Raw genomic sequence first — 12,165 nt, 5'->3', positions numbered from 1 at the left:
CTTAAACTGGGGCATTTTGCAAATGAGGAGAGGAGCTGGGCACGATTTAGGGGGTTTAATTTCTTAGCTCTTTTCCCCCCCTTTCTATAACCTATTGGTTCTAAAAATAGCCATTTATCTATGGGCCTAACTCGTTGCAAATCTAATGATCTTTCTTCTAATATTTTTTCCCTTCTTTGATAGATTACTTCTTCTTTACCTCTAATCCTGCACCTCACCACTGGGGCTGGATTACTGGGCCCTGCAACTGCTGGTAACTCCATCTCCCTTTCTTGAGCTACGACCTCCTTCTCACCTTGGTGTTTCCGCCAGGACCCTCTAAGGCTCATTGCCATACTTTTTCCTAGTTTTCCCCCAGGTCTACCGGTGCTCGCTCCTGTTTCTTCACAAGTTAGCTTTTTTATTCCTTGCCTTACTACCTTATCCTTTTTCCTTGGCCTTTGCTCTAAACTTATCCCCTTAACTTTCTCCTGATGCTTTGGAGGTGGGTTTCTGCGTGGGGCCTTTTTTCCCCTTCTTCGCCCCCAGGTATTTTGTTTTCTACCCCACCTTTCCCCAAGTCTCTTTATAATCATGGGGCAACGAGATATATATACCGATGGTTCAGTCTCCTTCGGACCACTCGCTTCTACCACATCCATCCCCTTATCCACAATTATTTCCTCCTTTGTTTCTACAGCTCTTACTAACGAGGGCATTAAGTTTTTAATCTGTGTCAGCTCCCCAATTATGACCCTAAACTGGTTGCTTTGTGTTTTTAAAATTTCATTGTTTACAGCTGATACTTCAAGAATTCCCTGTAAGGTTTTCTGCAGTGTCAGCATAACCTCAAGCATGGATAGACTGGATGAGCCTGTCACCTCCAGGCTATGGGGGGGGAGACTTGATAAGTCAACATGGGAATCGTTGGAAAATTCCAGTCTTACTCTCCCCATCATACTTGATATCCTCTGGGCAGGGTCTTCATCACATGAGGATTTACTCTGTTTTGTTCTTTCTTCCTCCTCCACCTCTAAGTCTCTGTTCCGAGTAGGTAGCGACTGGAATAACCGTGGTGAGGAAGACAAACGTGGTTCCGTCTGGATCTCCGCGATGCTAAAATTAGTCTGGTTCAGGTTCTCCACGCTTGGTACAGCGTCGTCCTCCATGGTTAATAGTTTCTCTATCGCGCTCACATCTTTATCTGATCTCTCCTTCGAAAAGTGCTTGCCGATAAAGTCCTTAATAGATTTTGATACTGCCGACCCACTTTTTGCACCTGCCAATTTCAAAGTCGACGATGTTTTCTGCGTACTTGCGCCTAGGGGGGGAATAAGCTCCTTTGCCGGTTTTTTACTCCCAGAAGGTGTAACCATATCCCCATTAGTATCGTTCAAATCTTTTGGCGACGCGGATTTATCACCCCTCCCCTGGCTTTTATCTCCTATATTCTTAAGGGTTTTGGGGATTCTCCTCGTTTTTGCTCTCCCTGGAGCCATTTCTTCTACGCACTTTCCTCCTGGATATACACAACTTATTTTTCCCTTCTTTTTTTTTTGAAGATTATTTAAAAGATATGGGTATGTACTAACTTTTCCACATAGCTCTGGTCTGTGGGCGCGCGCTCTACCTCCACCACTTCCACCACTTCCACCGCTTCTCAATGCCTTATACTGCTGATTAAAATTCCATAGACCGCAGCATTTATCCTTTGTTCCTCCGAGCCTCTCAAGACTCCCAAGTCTCTCAAGTTGCAGCTCGCTGTTCTCCCTTAACTGGCCAAGTTTTTTTGCTTGTTCACATTACAATCGAAGTTAACAAAGTTACTTGGCTCGCGTCCCCTGGTTGACGGGTTTATAGCTCGCGGTCCTCGGTACGTCCGTTGGTCGTTCCGATGGTTTGCTTGCCCTTTCGTGGCTCGATACTCAGCTGCCTATGCCTCTACCGAGAGCAGCGTCTGTGCGGCGTACTCAGCGATCCCCGGAAGTGCTGCGGCGTTGACGCTCGGAAGTGAGAGGTTTGCTGCGGCGTTGACGATCGGAAGTGGGGGGTTTGCTGCTAGCGCTGGCATACTCACTCACCTATACAGTCACTGACACAAACCCTGATATACTCCCAACACTCACCTATACGGCCTTTTGCATATGCAGTTACTCACCCATATACCACTGACACATCCACTCACTCTGGCAGGCACTCACTCACCGTTTCCCAATAAACTTCTTTAAGACAATTTTTTGTTGGGAACGTTTTGGAGGAGGGTGAATCCGACAGGTGTCGTAGGCCCATTTTATTCAGCAAACTTCTTGGTGTATATATATATTTAACACTCATAAACTTTTTAAAAACACTCAGTCACTGGATGATGTCACCAGTGATGTCATTTGAGATGTCCATCAGTCAAATTTACTTTATTTGGTCAATTAAAACCATAAAAGCATACTACATTTAAAATCACAATAAAAATGTCACCCCCCCCCCCCCCAACAAATTACAAAGACCTGATTATCACAGAATAAAACAGAATCTGGATTAGGATAATGAGCAAGATGTAACCTGATCACCTATCAGTATGGCGGCTAGCTTGGGACCGCGTTATGATTGACGGAACAGATACTCTTACATTACCCTATACTCTTTGGTCAGTTGTGCAATTGGGGTTGGGGTTCCGTATATTTAAAAGCAATGGTGGACTCGGTTGATCTATCGAATATCCTATCGAGGAAATATGGAGATTTTGAATCGGATTCTGGTCAAGAGATACTGATTGGGTATAGACATTAAATGGTGGACATTTGTAGGATTTGTTTTTCCATATTGATGTTACGGAGGCTGTGCTTGGATCCTGTTACTGGGCTCCATGTGTCGAACCCTTTACGATTGTGAATATACCATTGCCTGCTAGCGCTTTGTTTTTTACTCGACTGTCAATATCGAGTCGTTTTAACCCGTTTTTCTATCTGAGTTTTAAACTGATTAACATGCCGTTGCGTGAACGGGCTAGGACCGTAATGTTCTTTTTGCTCATTTAATAATGGTGGCTAGCTTGCGACCGCGTTACGATTGACTGAATTGATATCTCTATACTACTCTACACCCATTGGTTAGTTGTACAATTGGGGGTGGGGTTTCGTATATTTGAAAACAATGGCGGACTCGGTTGACTTATCGAACATCATACCGAGGAAATACGGAGACTCTGAATTTGATTCTGGTAAGGAGATGCTGACTTATTATAGACATTGGATGCTGTGTATCTGTAGGACTTGTTTTCCTATACTGATGTTATGTCTGTTTTGCTTGGATTGAGTATATCATTACCTGTTTTCACTTGGTTTTCTTACTTGACTTTCAATATCGAGTCGCTTTAATTCGTGTCTCTGTTTTGGTTTTGTACCGGGTCAATATGTTGTTGTCTCAATGGGCCAGGACTCCAATGTTAAACGTAATCCCCCTTAATGGAGCAATCTTTACTGCCAATCATGATTTTGTGACAAATTACTTGTAGTATATAAAATCTATTCTTCATATTAGCGGGCTTTTTTTGAGCAGATTGATTATCTGAACTGGAAAACTGCACGATGGGGGTTGTGGTCATTTGGGCAGAATTGGTGTGATCAAGTGCTAATAAGTGTCTGCAGATTTGGGCTTCTTTAAATGATGAAGCTATTGGGAATATGATACATGGCGCCCCAATGCAGGAATCACTGGATTGATATATGTAGGTTGTACTTGACATGTTGAGAAATGGTCCCTAAGGAGGATAGTCTAATTACAGACATTATGTTCTCCCACAGGAGTAACCGGTACAAGTGCAATACACTGTGTCCTCTGAATATTTGGAGACTTACAGAAACAGGAAACTCTTATATTAGGTATGTGCCATTTTAGGCTATCTTGTGAAAATGTAATGGTTATTGAATTATTATGTTCATTCAATACACAATATTGAAACTCACTATATATCAAACCTAGCAACATGATGTTTTTCTTTGCCAAGTTTTTTGTGATCACGTTTAATGGCATGCTGAGATTAGCCTACTGTTGACTATGTAATAGCTTCTAGGGACTGGCCTATTATTATTTGGCTGTGGTCTTTTTCAGTGGGAGATATGTCCTATATAAATTAATTTGTTATAAATATGTATATGAGACATGCCTTTCTTCAAATAAGTAAATGTTGAAAGAGCATTCCTCAGGCTGTCCATATTTAGTACACTGATAGGTGATCAGGTTACATCTTTCTCATTATCCTGTTTCGTACCCCCCCTGTCCTTTTCCCTCCCCTCCCTTCTTTTTCTCCTTTTTTCTCTGTTGTCTATGATGTATTGATGAAATGTTTGGCGATTAACTTTTTGGTTTCTTGTCGGCCTCTGTCGGCTCCTAGTTGAAGATAATATTTTTAAACATGTGTCTATTTATGTTGTTAGTCCTGTGTTTTATGATTTGAATGTAATATACATGTTTTGTCATGTTGCAACCCTGATGAAGTTCCCCTTGGGGGAATGAAACGTGTTGGCTGGACCTTTTATATCATTTGAATTTTGTAAAAAAATTGGAATAAAGAAGATTCTTACCCATAACCATCCACTATTGCTTTTGGAACTGATGTGAGGTGCGGCAAGAGAGGCCCGCCGTTGTTGCAATTAGAAGAGAATCTGGATTATTAAAATACACAGGAATAATTAATTAGAATAAAAACACACTAGTTGATAGCGGTCCTTCTCTTTTTCCGTATTCTGACTGCTGCAGTCAGAAAGCTAGCTATACTAAAAATTTCCCAAACATTGGTCAACATTTGTAAATATATAAAAGCAGGTCTAGCTGGACTAAAACCTTTGTCTTTTAAAATGGGTAAAATTGGTTTCGAAGTGCTCACAAAATAGAACAAAGTGCATTGAGTCCTGAGTGGAGAAATTATCACAAGTGCAATAATTCAGGTCCTCCGGCTTTTGCCATCCTGTTGGTTCTGCCAGAAGTAAATGTAGTTGATTAAATCTAAATCTCACCAGGAAGAAAATGATGATGGGAGTTAGTAACTACATTTAAATATGGTTCAATTATTAGTGAGGTGCATAGGAGCTGGTGTGCCCGCACGAGGGGATTGGTTAATTCTATAACCTCTCTATCCATTTCTGATAATTGCAGATACATGTTTTTAACCCAGCACATATCCACCTTTCGGTGTTTCTCTGAGGAGCTAAATAGCTCTGGCCTCCCCAAATAAGATGCAGTCCTTTTTACGTGGCTTAGCCAAGGGATGCTATTTACTCGGTCGAGAGCTAAACAATTGCAAATAATATCTCGAGTCATCCCAAGCTCTGGGTTTGTCCAGATACTTATCCATTTAAGTAGAGGTGCCATACCTATAGTATCTGTTATAAAACCTAGACCCGTTTCTTGATGGATAATGTAAGTAGGTGTCGATTGAGGCACGGATAAAAGACTCCTTAAAAATGTGTATTCCACTATTTGGATCTCGCCCGCTTCTCAGTATCCCCAGAGATCTGCACCATAATTTGCTATAGCCAGGCATTTAACCCTATAGATGTTTAACATGGCATACATTGGCTTCGCTCCCAATCTTCATGCAAAGTCTAAAACAGCGAAGGTAGATCTGGCCATTGCATTTCTTTTGGCTTTCATTTGTGGGACCCATGTACCCTTCTCATCAAATAACACTCCTAAATATACAAATTAACTCACTCGTGTTATTATATTCCCTTCACAATGAATGGGTTTTATATTTCTTGGGCTTTACCCCCATTACCATAGTGTGCGATTGTGAGAAGTTAACATCCAAATCCAGAGACTTCATAAAATCAGCAAACAATGTTAAAAGGTGCTGTAAACCAATCTATGTTTTAGCTAAAAAGGCAGCATCGTCCACGTATAGGAGAGCGGAATTAACCGGTCACCTACACGAGGAATGTCCAAGCTAGCATCCATTAAAACCGTATCAAGATTATTAATATATAAAGTAAATAAAAGTGGGGCTAGAATGCAACCCTGTCTTACTCCTTTTATAATGCGAATGCTACGTGTAAGGTTACCTTTTAGATCAAATCTCACCGTGGCTGTAAGGTCCTGATGTAGATCCAACACAAAAAGTACTGGCACACTGTAGCATAAATTTATTTTTGTTCTGGAATAGGTGGAGGAAGTGTGCTTTATCACAAACCACCAACACTTATTTATATTATATTATATGGAGACAGCCCATCCAGAATGCTACAAAATTAAAAATTGAGTAGGTAAGAAAAGTCAGAATGAAAGAGAATGTGAAGTCAGTCCACAAAAAGATACACTCTACAGAAACCCTCGATGATAAAGAAAGAAAAAATAGAAAATATTTAAAGTGCAATGAAACAAAAAAGTATTTTTTGTGTTTTTCAGTGTTTCATAAAACAGAATACACAATTGAAAAAGCCCCACCTCACTCTGGGATGGATGACCTCCATCCCAGTACGAGTCCCTGCCGGAGGTACCGACGGACAGAGCGGGGCCTCTTTCTTGACTTGAGCTGGTGCCGAGTGAGGTGGGGCTTTTTCCTCATATGATGTTTGATGTCAGTTAACATCAGTAATCACATTGAGGAATTGGAAAACAACTACAAGGGTATAGTAGTAACCCATTTCTTCTTTTTCAAAGTCTACAACCAGTAGCTTTGAGCATGAGGTCCTGAAGAAAGCCAGGGAGAGTCTTCCCGTAGGCTGAAACATGTCGACCGAATAGTGAGCAGTAAACGTTGTGTAACTGCCTTTTCTTTCTTTTTGTTCTCACACTGCTTTTAGATAGAAATACGATTGATGGAGCACAAGTTAGAAATATATACCTAGTGTTCGTCAATTGTGTATTCTGTTTTATGAAACACTGAAAAACACAAAAAATACTTTTTTGTTTCATTGCACTTTAAATATTTTCTATTTTTTCCTCTTTTCCTTGACGAATTCTTGATAAGAGGATACAACTCATTCGTATGACCTCGATGTTATAAGAGGTTGCTGAGAAGAGTTGTTTGGTACCCCAGATGATGACACTGGGCACTTTAAGAGTGTAATGATGGGATGCTGATTATCCTTAGATCAAGCTCTTTTTCTTACCTCTTGTTTGTCTTCATTTTTTTGTATCTGTTTCTCACATGCTTACCAATACTAATTCACCGTTGGCGTAGATTTGCTATGAGTCAACTGTCTTGAATTTATATCAAGGGTTGCACAAAAGACCTCGGATCCCTTGTTTGTATTAAAAGATTAGTCAATCATTGCCGTCCAGCTCGCTCAATGTTGCAAATCTGTTTGCTTTTTTCCACCTCGCTAGTGGCTGAGCTTTTCCCTACAACACCCCGCACAGTTAAAGGAATTATAGGGGTCCCACTCAATGGGGATGCATTTCCTCTCAACTTTGGTCTGGTTCCCACTCTTTGCCTATTTTCTCTCCATTGTGGCCCTAGAGGGGGAGGTAAACAGTTAACCCTCTCAACCACTTTAGGAGGATAAAAGAACCCTAGAGGGAATGCCTTTATTCCCCCTTTATCACCACACTGAGTGGCTTCAAGGAGCCATCCTGCTACATCCTTCATATCAAAGTTAACTACAACGCAATCTCCATCAATATTTTTATGACGATGGCCAACCCAATCAACCCGTCTGGCCATTATAATGTGTGATGACGCATTCAGGCCCCCCTCAGAGTATCTAGAACACCGAAATGCAACTCTACGCATGAACTCTCCTGTTGTTTCATTGACATTCATTTTAAGAGGGGGTACCCCAGTTAGTACTGCTAACAATGGTGTAGCTTCAGGGGGTAGATGGAGCCTTACATGTCTGTTCCTATCAATCTGGTTGGTTCTACCAGCCGCAGGCCTGACTCCAGTATTGGTCGACTGATTGGAAGCTATTTTGGTGCCCTGGATTGATTCAATAGGTTTCTGGGGGCCAAGGCCAGAGGTACTGGCACCGTTATTCACGGTGGCAATCACCCTTTCTTCATTTGGGTTAAAATTTTTGGAAGGGATTGAGCAATTTCCAGTCTCGCCATTCTTCTTCTCGATCGTATTTAGGCAGCCACCCCCTCCCATTTTCTCTCAAAATATAACAGCTTCTTCTTAATCCCATCAACCCCAAATTTCATACAATTAATTAATTCCACTCTCAATGTCTCAAATAAAATGTCAGTCGCACTTTCCCCTCCTGAGGCGATAAGCCGGGAGGTTCTTCATTGCACTCTTGCCTTGTGTATTTTAACTCGTACTTCTCGACTTGCCTGATCTAACAAGCCTTTTATTTCATTGTTTATTTGCACGTTTGTGGTAGCTTTGGTGCCTGGTGTGTCAAATCTCCCCCAGAGACTGCAACTTGTGTGCCTTACCTTGTTAGGTGCTTCCTCGACCAGTCGCTCTCGGGCAGCTCTCAGCTGAGCATCGACGCTGAGAGCTTGCTCCCGGAGAGGCGAACCTGGCTTTGGTGGCCATATTGGGGGTATTGTAGCGCGAGGACGCGCTCTAGCTTCCCACATAAGGGAATGACGTCTCCTCCGCGCAGCGGACGCGCTTTGCGGACGGGCCGGACTCAGGCCGGACTCAGGCCGGACTCAGGCCGGACTCAGGCCGGACTCAGGCCGGACTCAGGCCGGACTCAGGCCGGAGTCATGCCAGAGTCCTGCCCGTCTGCGCCCGTCAGCGCGAAGGAGGCGCTAGGGGCTAGGAATGCTGCACGGAGCTCATGTTCATCATCTTGCACCCGGCGATATCCTCTGAGTACCCTCCAATCTATCAGACCCCCCCAGTTAGATTGTCATCATACATTCTCTCCTGGGACCTGTCACTAATTTCTGTATGAAAAAAGGGACACAAGAGCCCCCACCCCCCTCGAAAGAATTAGGCTTCCTCATCAACGCCCGCTCCCTGGTCAAAAACAATTTAGCCTTCAGAGACTTTGTTTCTCAAAGGAAACCCTCCTGGGTCTTTGTAACAGAAACGTGGGGATCTGACTCAGCAGGTTCTGATTTGCTCAACGCTCTCCCTGATGGCTACACTATGGTAAGACAGGATAGAGAGGGCCGTAAAGGGGGTGGAATTGGCATTTTACATAAGATCGCCTTTTCCTGCCGTATGGAGTCTCTTCCCTCTCCCAACAACTCTTTTCAGGCCATGTTTTTCTCTCTCAGTTCCTCTCCCTCAGAAAATTTTTCCGGTGTTCTTGTTTACAGACCGCCATGCCCCAGATCCTCGTTTGGCCCCGACCTTTTGGATGTCATAGAGCCTTTCTTAAATAGGCCCTCCCTTACTATTCTTGGGGATTTTAATTTCCACTTGGAAAATAGCAATTCCAGCGATACGCTATCCCTCGTGGATTTACTGGCCTCCTTCAATCTACTTCAAAAGGTCTCATCTTCCACCCATATTGCTGGTCACACGCTAGATGGAGTTTTTACGAACGACTCCAGGTTGGAGCTGGGTCCACTTTTTCCCCTTTCCTGGTCCGATCATCATGCGGTTTCTATGTAATTTACTCCCTGTGCCTCTCCAGTCCCCAGAGAAGACATAAACTGTTGGGTGCAGAAGAGGAATTTCCGGGGCCTGACTGACCAATCTCTGGGCCCCTTTATCGCTAATTTCAAGCCTCTCCCCCTCTCAGGATATCGACTTCTCAGCACGGGAGCTTGCGAGCACTATTGCAAAGGCAGTGGACATCCTGGCCCCTCTTAAAGCTGTTTACAGTGCCAGGAAACGTCCCTCAGCACCTTGGTACTCTGACTCCCTTCGAAATCAAAGGCAGGCTTGTAGGAGGCAAGAAAGGCTCTGGAGATCTCAGCCCGATGTGGAAGGCCGGACCAAGCACAGAACTCTCCTTAAGTACTATAAAGCGGCGGTGCTGGTTGAAAAACAAGCCTATTTCTCCAATCTTACTTCCGCCCTCACCTCCTCTGGAGACCTGTTTAAAATTGTGGATACCCTATCCCTTATCCATCACCCTGACCCTATAGTCCCCTCACAAGATCTTTGTGATCAGATCTCTTCCTTTTTCCACACTAAAATCCTAAATATTTACACAGCCCTCCAGGCGGATAATCTCACTCGCCCTTGCTCCTCTGAGCAGTTTCCCCAGTTTTCCTCTTCTTACGGCCTCGGACCTTGATAGACTTTTGGATTCCCTTAGGTCAGGTTCTCCTCTTGACCCCTGCCCGCTTAAAGTCTTAAAAAACTGTAGGGCTACTCTAATTCACCGCATGTTGGCGGTTATGAACAGGGCTTTATCCAGTGGGATTTTCCCAGCCTCCTGGAAAACTGCTATTGTGAAGCCCCTCTTAAAAAAGGCCACTTTGGACCCTGGGACTCTAAAGAACTTTCGTCCCATCTCCCTTCTTCCTGCCCCGGCCAAGATGTTGGAGGCTCATTTGAATTTCCACCTCTGCTCCTTTCTTGATAAAAACCTGCCTGCTTGATCCATCTCAGCATGGTTTCAGAAAGGAGCACAGCACTGAGTCAGCCCTTACAGTGGTGGTCAATAACATCCGCGCTAAGGTCGACAGGCCGCATTTGACACCCTGTCCCCTACCATCTTGGCCTCCCGACTCACCGAGATGGGGATGGAGGGTCTGGCTCTCAGTCTCCTCACCTCCTTCCTCAACAATAGGGAGCAAAGGGTCAAACTGGGTGACTTCCTCTCCACCGCCAAGCCTTTGCAATGTGGGGTCCCTCAGGGCTCTTCTTTGAGCCCCACTCTTTTTAACGTTTATGTGGCTCCACTTGCTAGGCTTGTCAGGTCCTTTGGATTGGAAGTACTCTCGTATGCCGATGACACCCAAATTATGGTCTCCCTATCACAATCTGTTGGGTCTATGGCCCTAAACTTTAGGAATTGCATGGGGGCCGTGGCAGGCTGGATGACGTCAAACTTCCTAAAGTTGAACGGCGAGAAGACTGAGATCCTTGTGTTTGGGGGAAACAAGGAGGTCTGCTCAGCCGACTGGTGGCCATCGGCTCTGGGAGTATGCCCACAGCCATCCTCCGTTGCCCGTAATCTGGGAGTCCTATTTGACACTTCACTTGCCTTTGACAAGCAAGTGAATAGGACCGTCTCCACCTGCTGTGGGGTTCTAAGGGTGCTGAGAAAGCTCACCCACTACCTTACCTCTGATGCCTGGAAACAAGTCTCGGTTGCCCTTCTATCCTCACGCTTGGACTACTGTAATGCCCTCTACCTTGGGATGAGCAACAATTTGGTCCATCGGCTGCAAGTTGTTCAGAACGCGGCAGCAAGGTTTGTCGTTAACGCCCCTAGACGCTCCTCTGGAACCGCCATCAGGAAACATCTCCACTGGCTCCCGGTCCATGCCAGGATAAAATTCAAAACCCTTATTGTCATTCATCGGGCTCTTCATAACGCAGAGGCCGAGGGCATTAGGTCTCTGGTGTCGTACTACTCCCCAGGCAGGGCCCTGCGTTCCGCTAGTCTGAAGTTGCTAACTGTTCCCCGCTTTGCGAAAGCAAGGTGGGGAGGCAGGGCCTTCTTTGCCCTTGCCCCCAGACTCTGGAACGAGCTTCCCCCTGATCTCAGGAATCAGGAATCTCTTTCCCTGTTTCGCCGAGCCCTCAAAACCTTTCTTTTCTCTGAAGCTTACCCCTAAAGTCCTTCTTTCACCTGGTTCTGGCTGACTGTTTTCCATCAGTTGTGCCTTGACGCCTTCGGGCAAAGTAGCGCATTACAAATTCCCTATCAATCAATATGGGTTAAGATTATGTCCGTAGGGGTAATCCCAAACTGAGAGGACTGCCTTTCTTCCAAGTGGCTACCAAGTCCCTCCTGGGGACAGAGTCCTTTTTGTTCGTGCCACCCTTGGCTCCTTTTCTTCTCCTCTTTTTTAGGGGTGCTACAGACGGTTCCCTTGCAGAGATCACGGTTGTCCTTTCATCAGACACCAGAGACATTTCCTTGACATAGCGTCAGTTTCATGAATAGAACCATGAGTCCCGACTGTAGTATCAGCAACAAGGTCAGTTCCTGATGTACGTAGGGCTACCAAGGGGGAAATACTTCCAAACCATATTCTCCTCCCACAAGCCCAACTGGGCCTCTACATTGTGGATCTCTGTAGTAATTGCTATTATGGAAGCACAATTACGGGGGATTTTGGCTTTAGTTTTTGCAGATCATTTGAACAAGGCAATTTGCGCTTACC

The 12,165-nt window shown here is 44.5% G+C and overlaps 1 protein-coding gene across 6 annotated transcripts in view; it reads left to right on the top strand.

Annotated features, from left to right (window-relative positions):
• STRBP (spermatid perinuclear RNA binding protein) overlaps nucleotides 1-12,165 on the top strand; it is a 605,440-nt gene that overhangs the window by 54,233 nt on the left and 539,042 nt on the right. For 2 of the 6 annotated variants that reach the window (XM_085612449.1, XM_085612476.1), the window contains exon 2: nucleotides 3,777-3,854. The exons of the other annotated variants lie outside the window; for them this stretch is intronic. The gene's annotated coding sequence lies outside the window, so the exon portion shown is untranslated. The remainder of the gene's footprint in view (nucleotides 1-3,776; nucleotides 3,855-12,165) is intronic. 6 annotated transcript variants of the gene reach the window in all.

Source organism: Triturus cristatus, chromosome 1_2, assembly GCF_964204655.1.
Source record: "Triturus cristatus chromosome 1_2, aTriCri1.1, whole genome shotgun sequence".
Lineage (NCBI taxonomy): Eukaryota > Metazoa > Chordata > Amphibia > Caudata > Salamandridae > Triturus > Triturus cristatus.
Note: the sequence above shows the minus strand (reverse complement) of the source record. Positions and strands in the feature narration are given on the sequence as shown.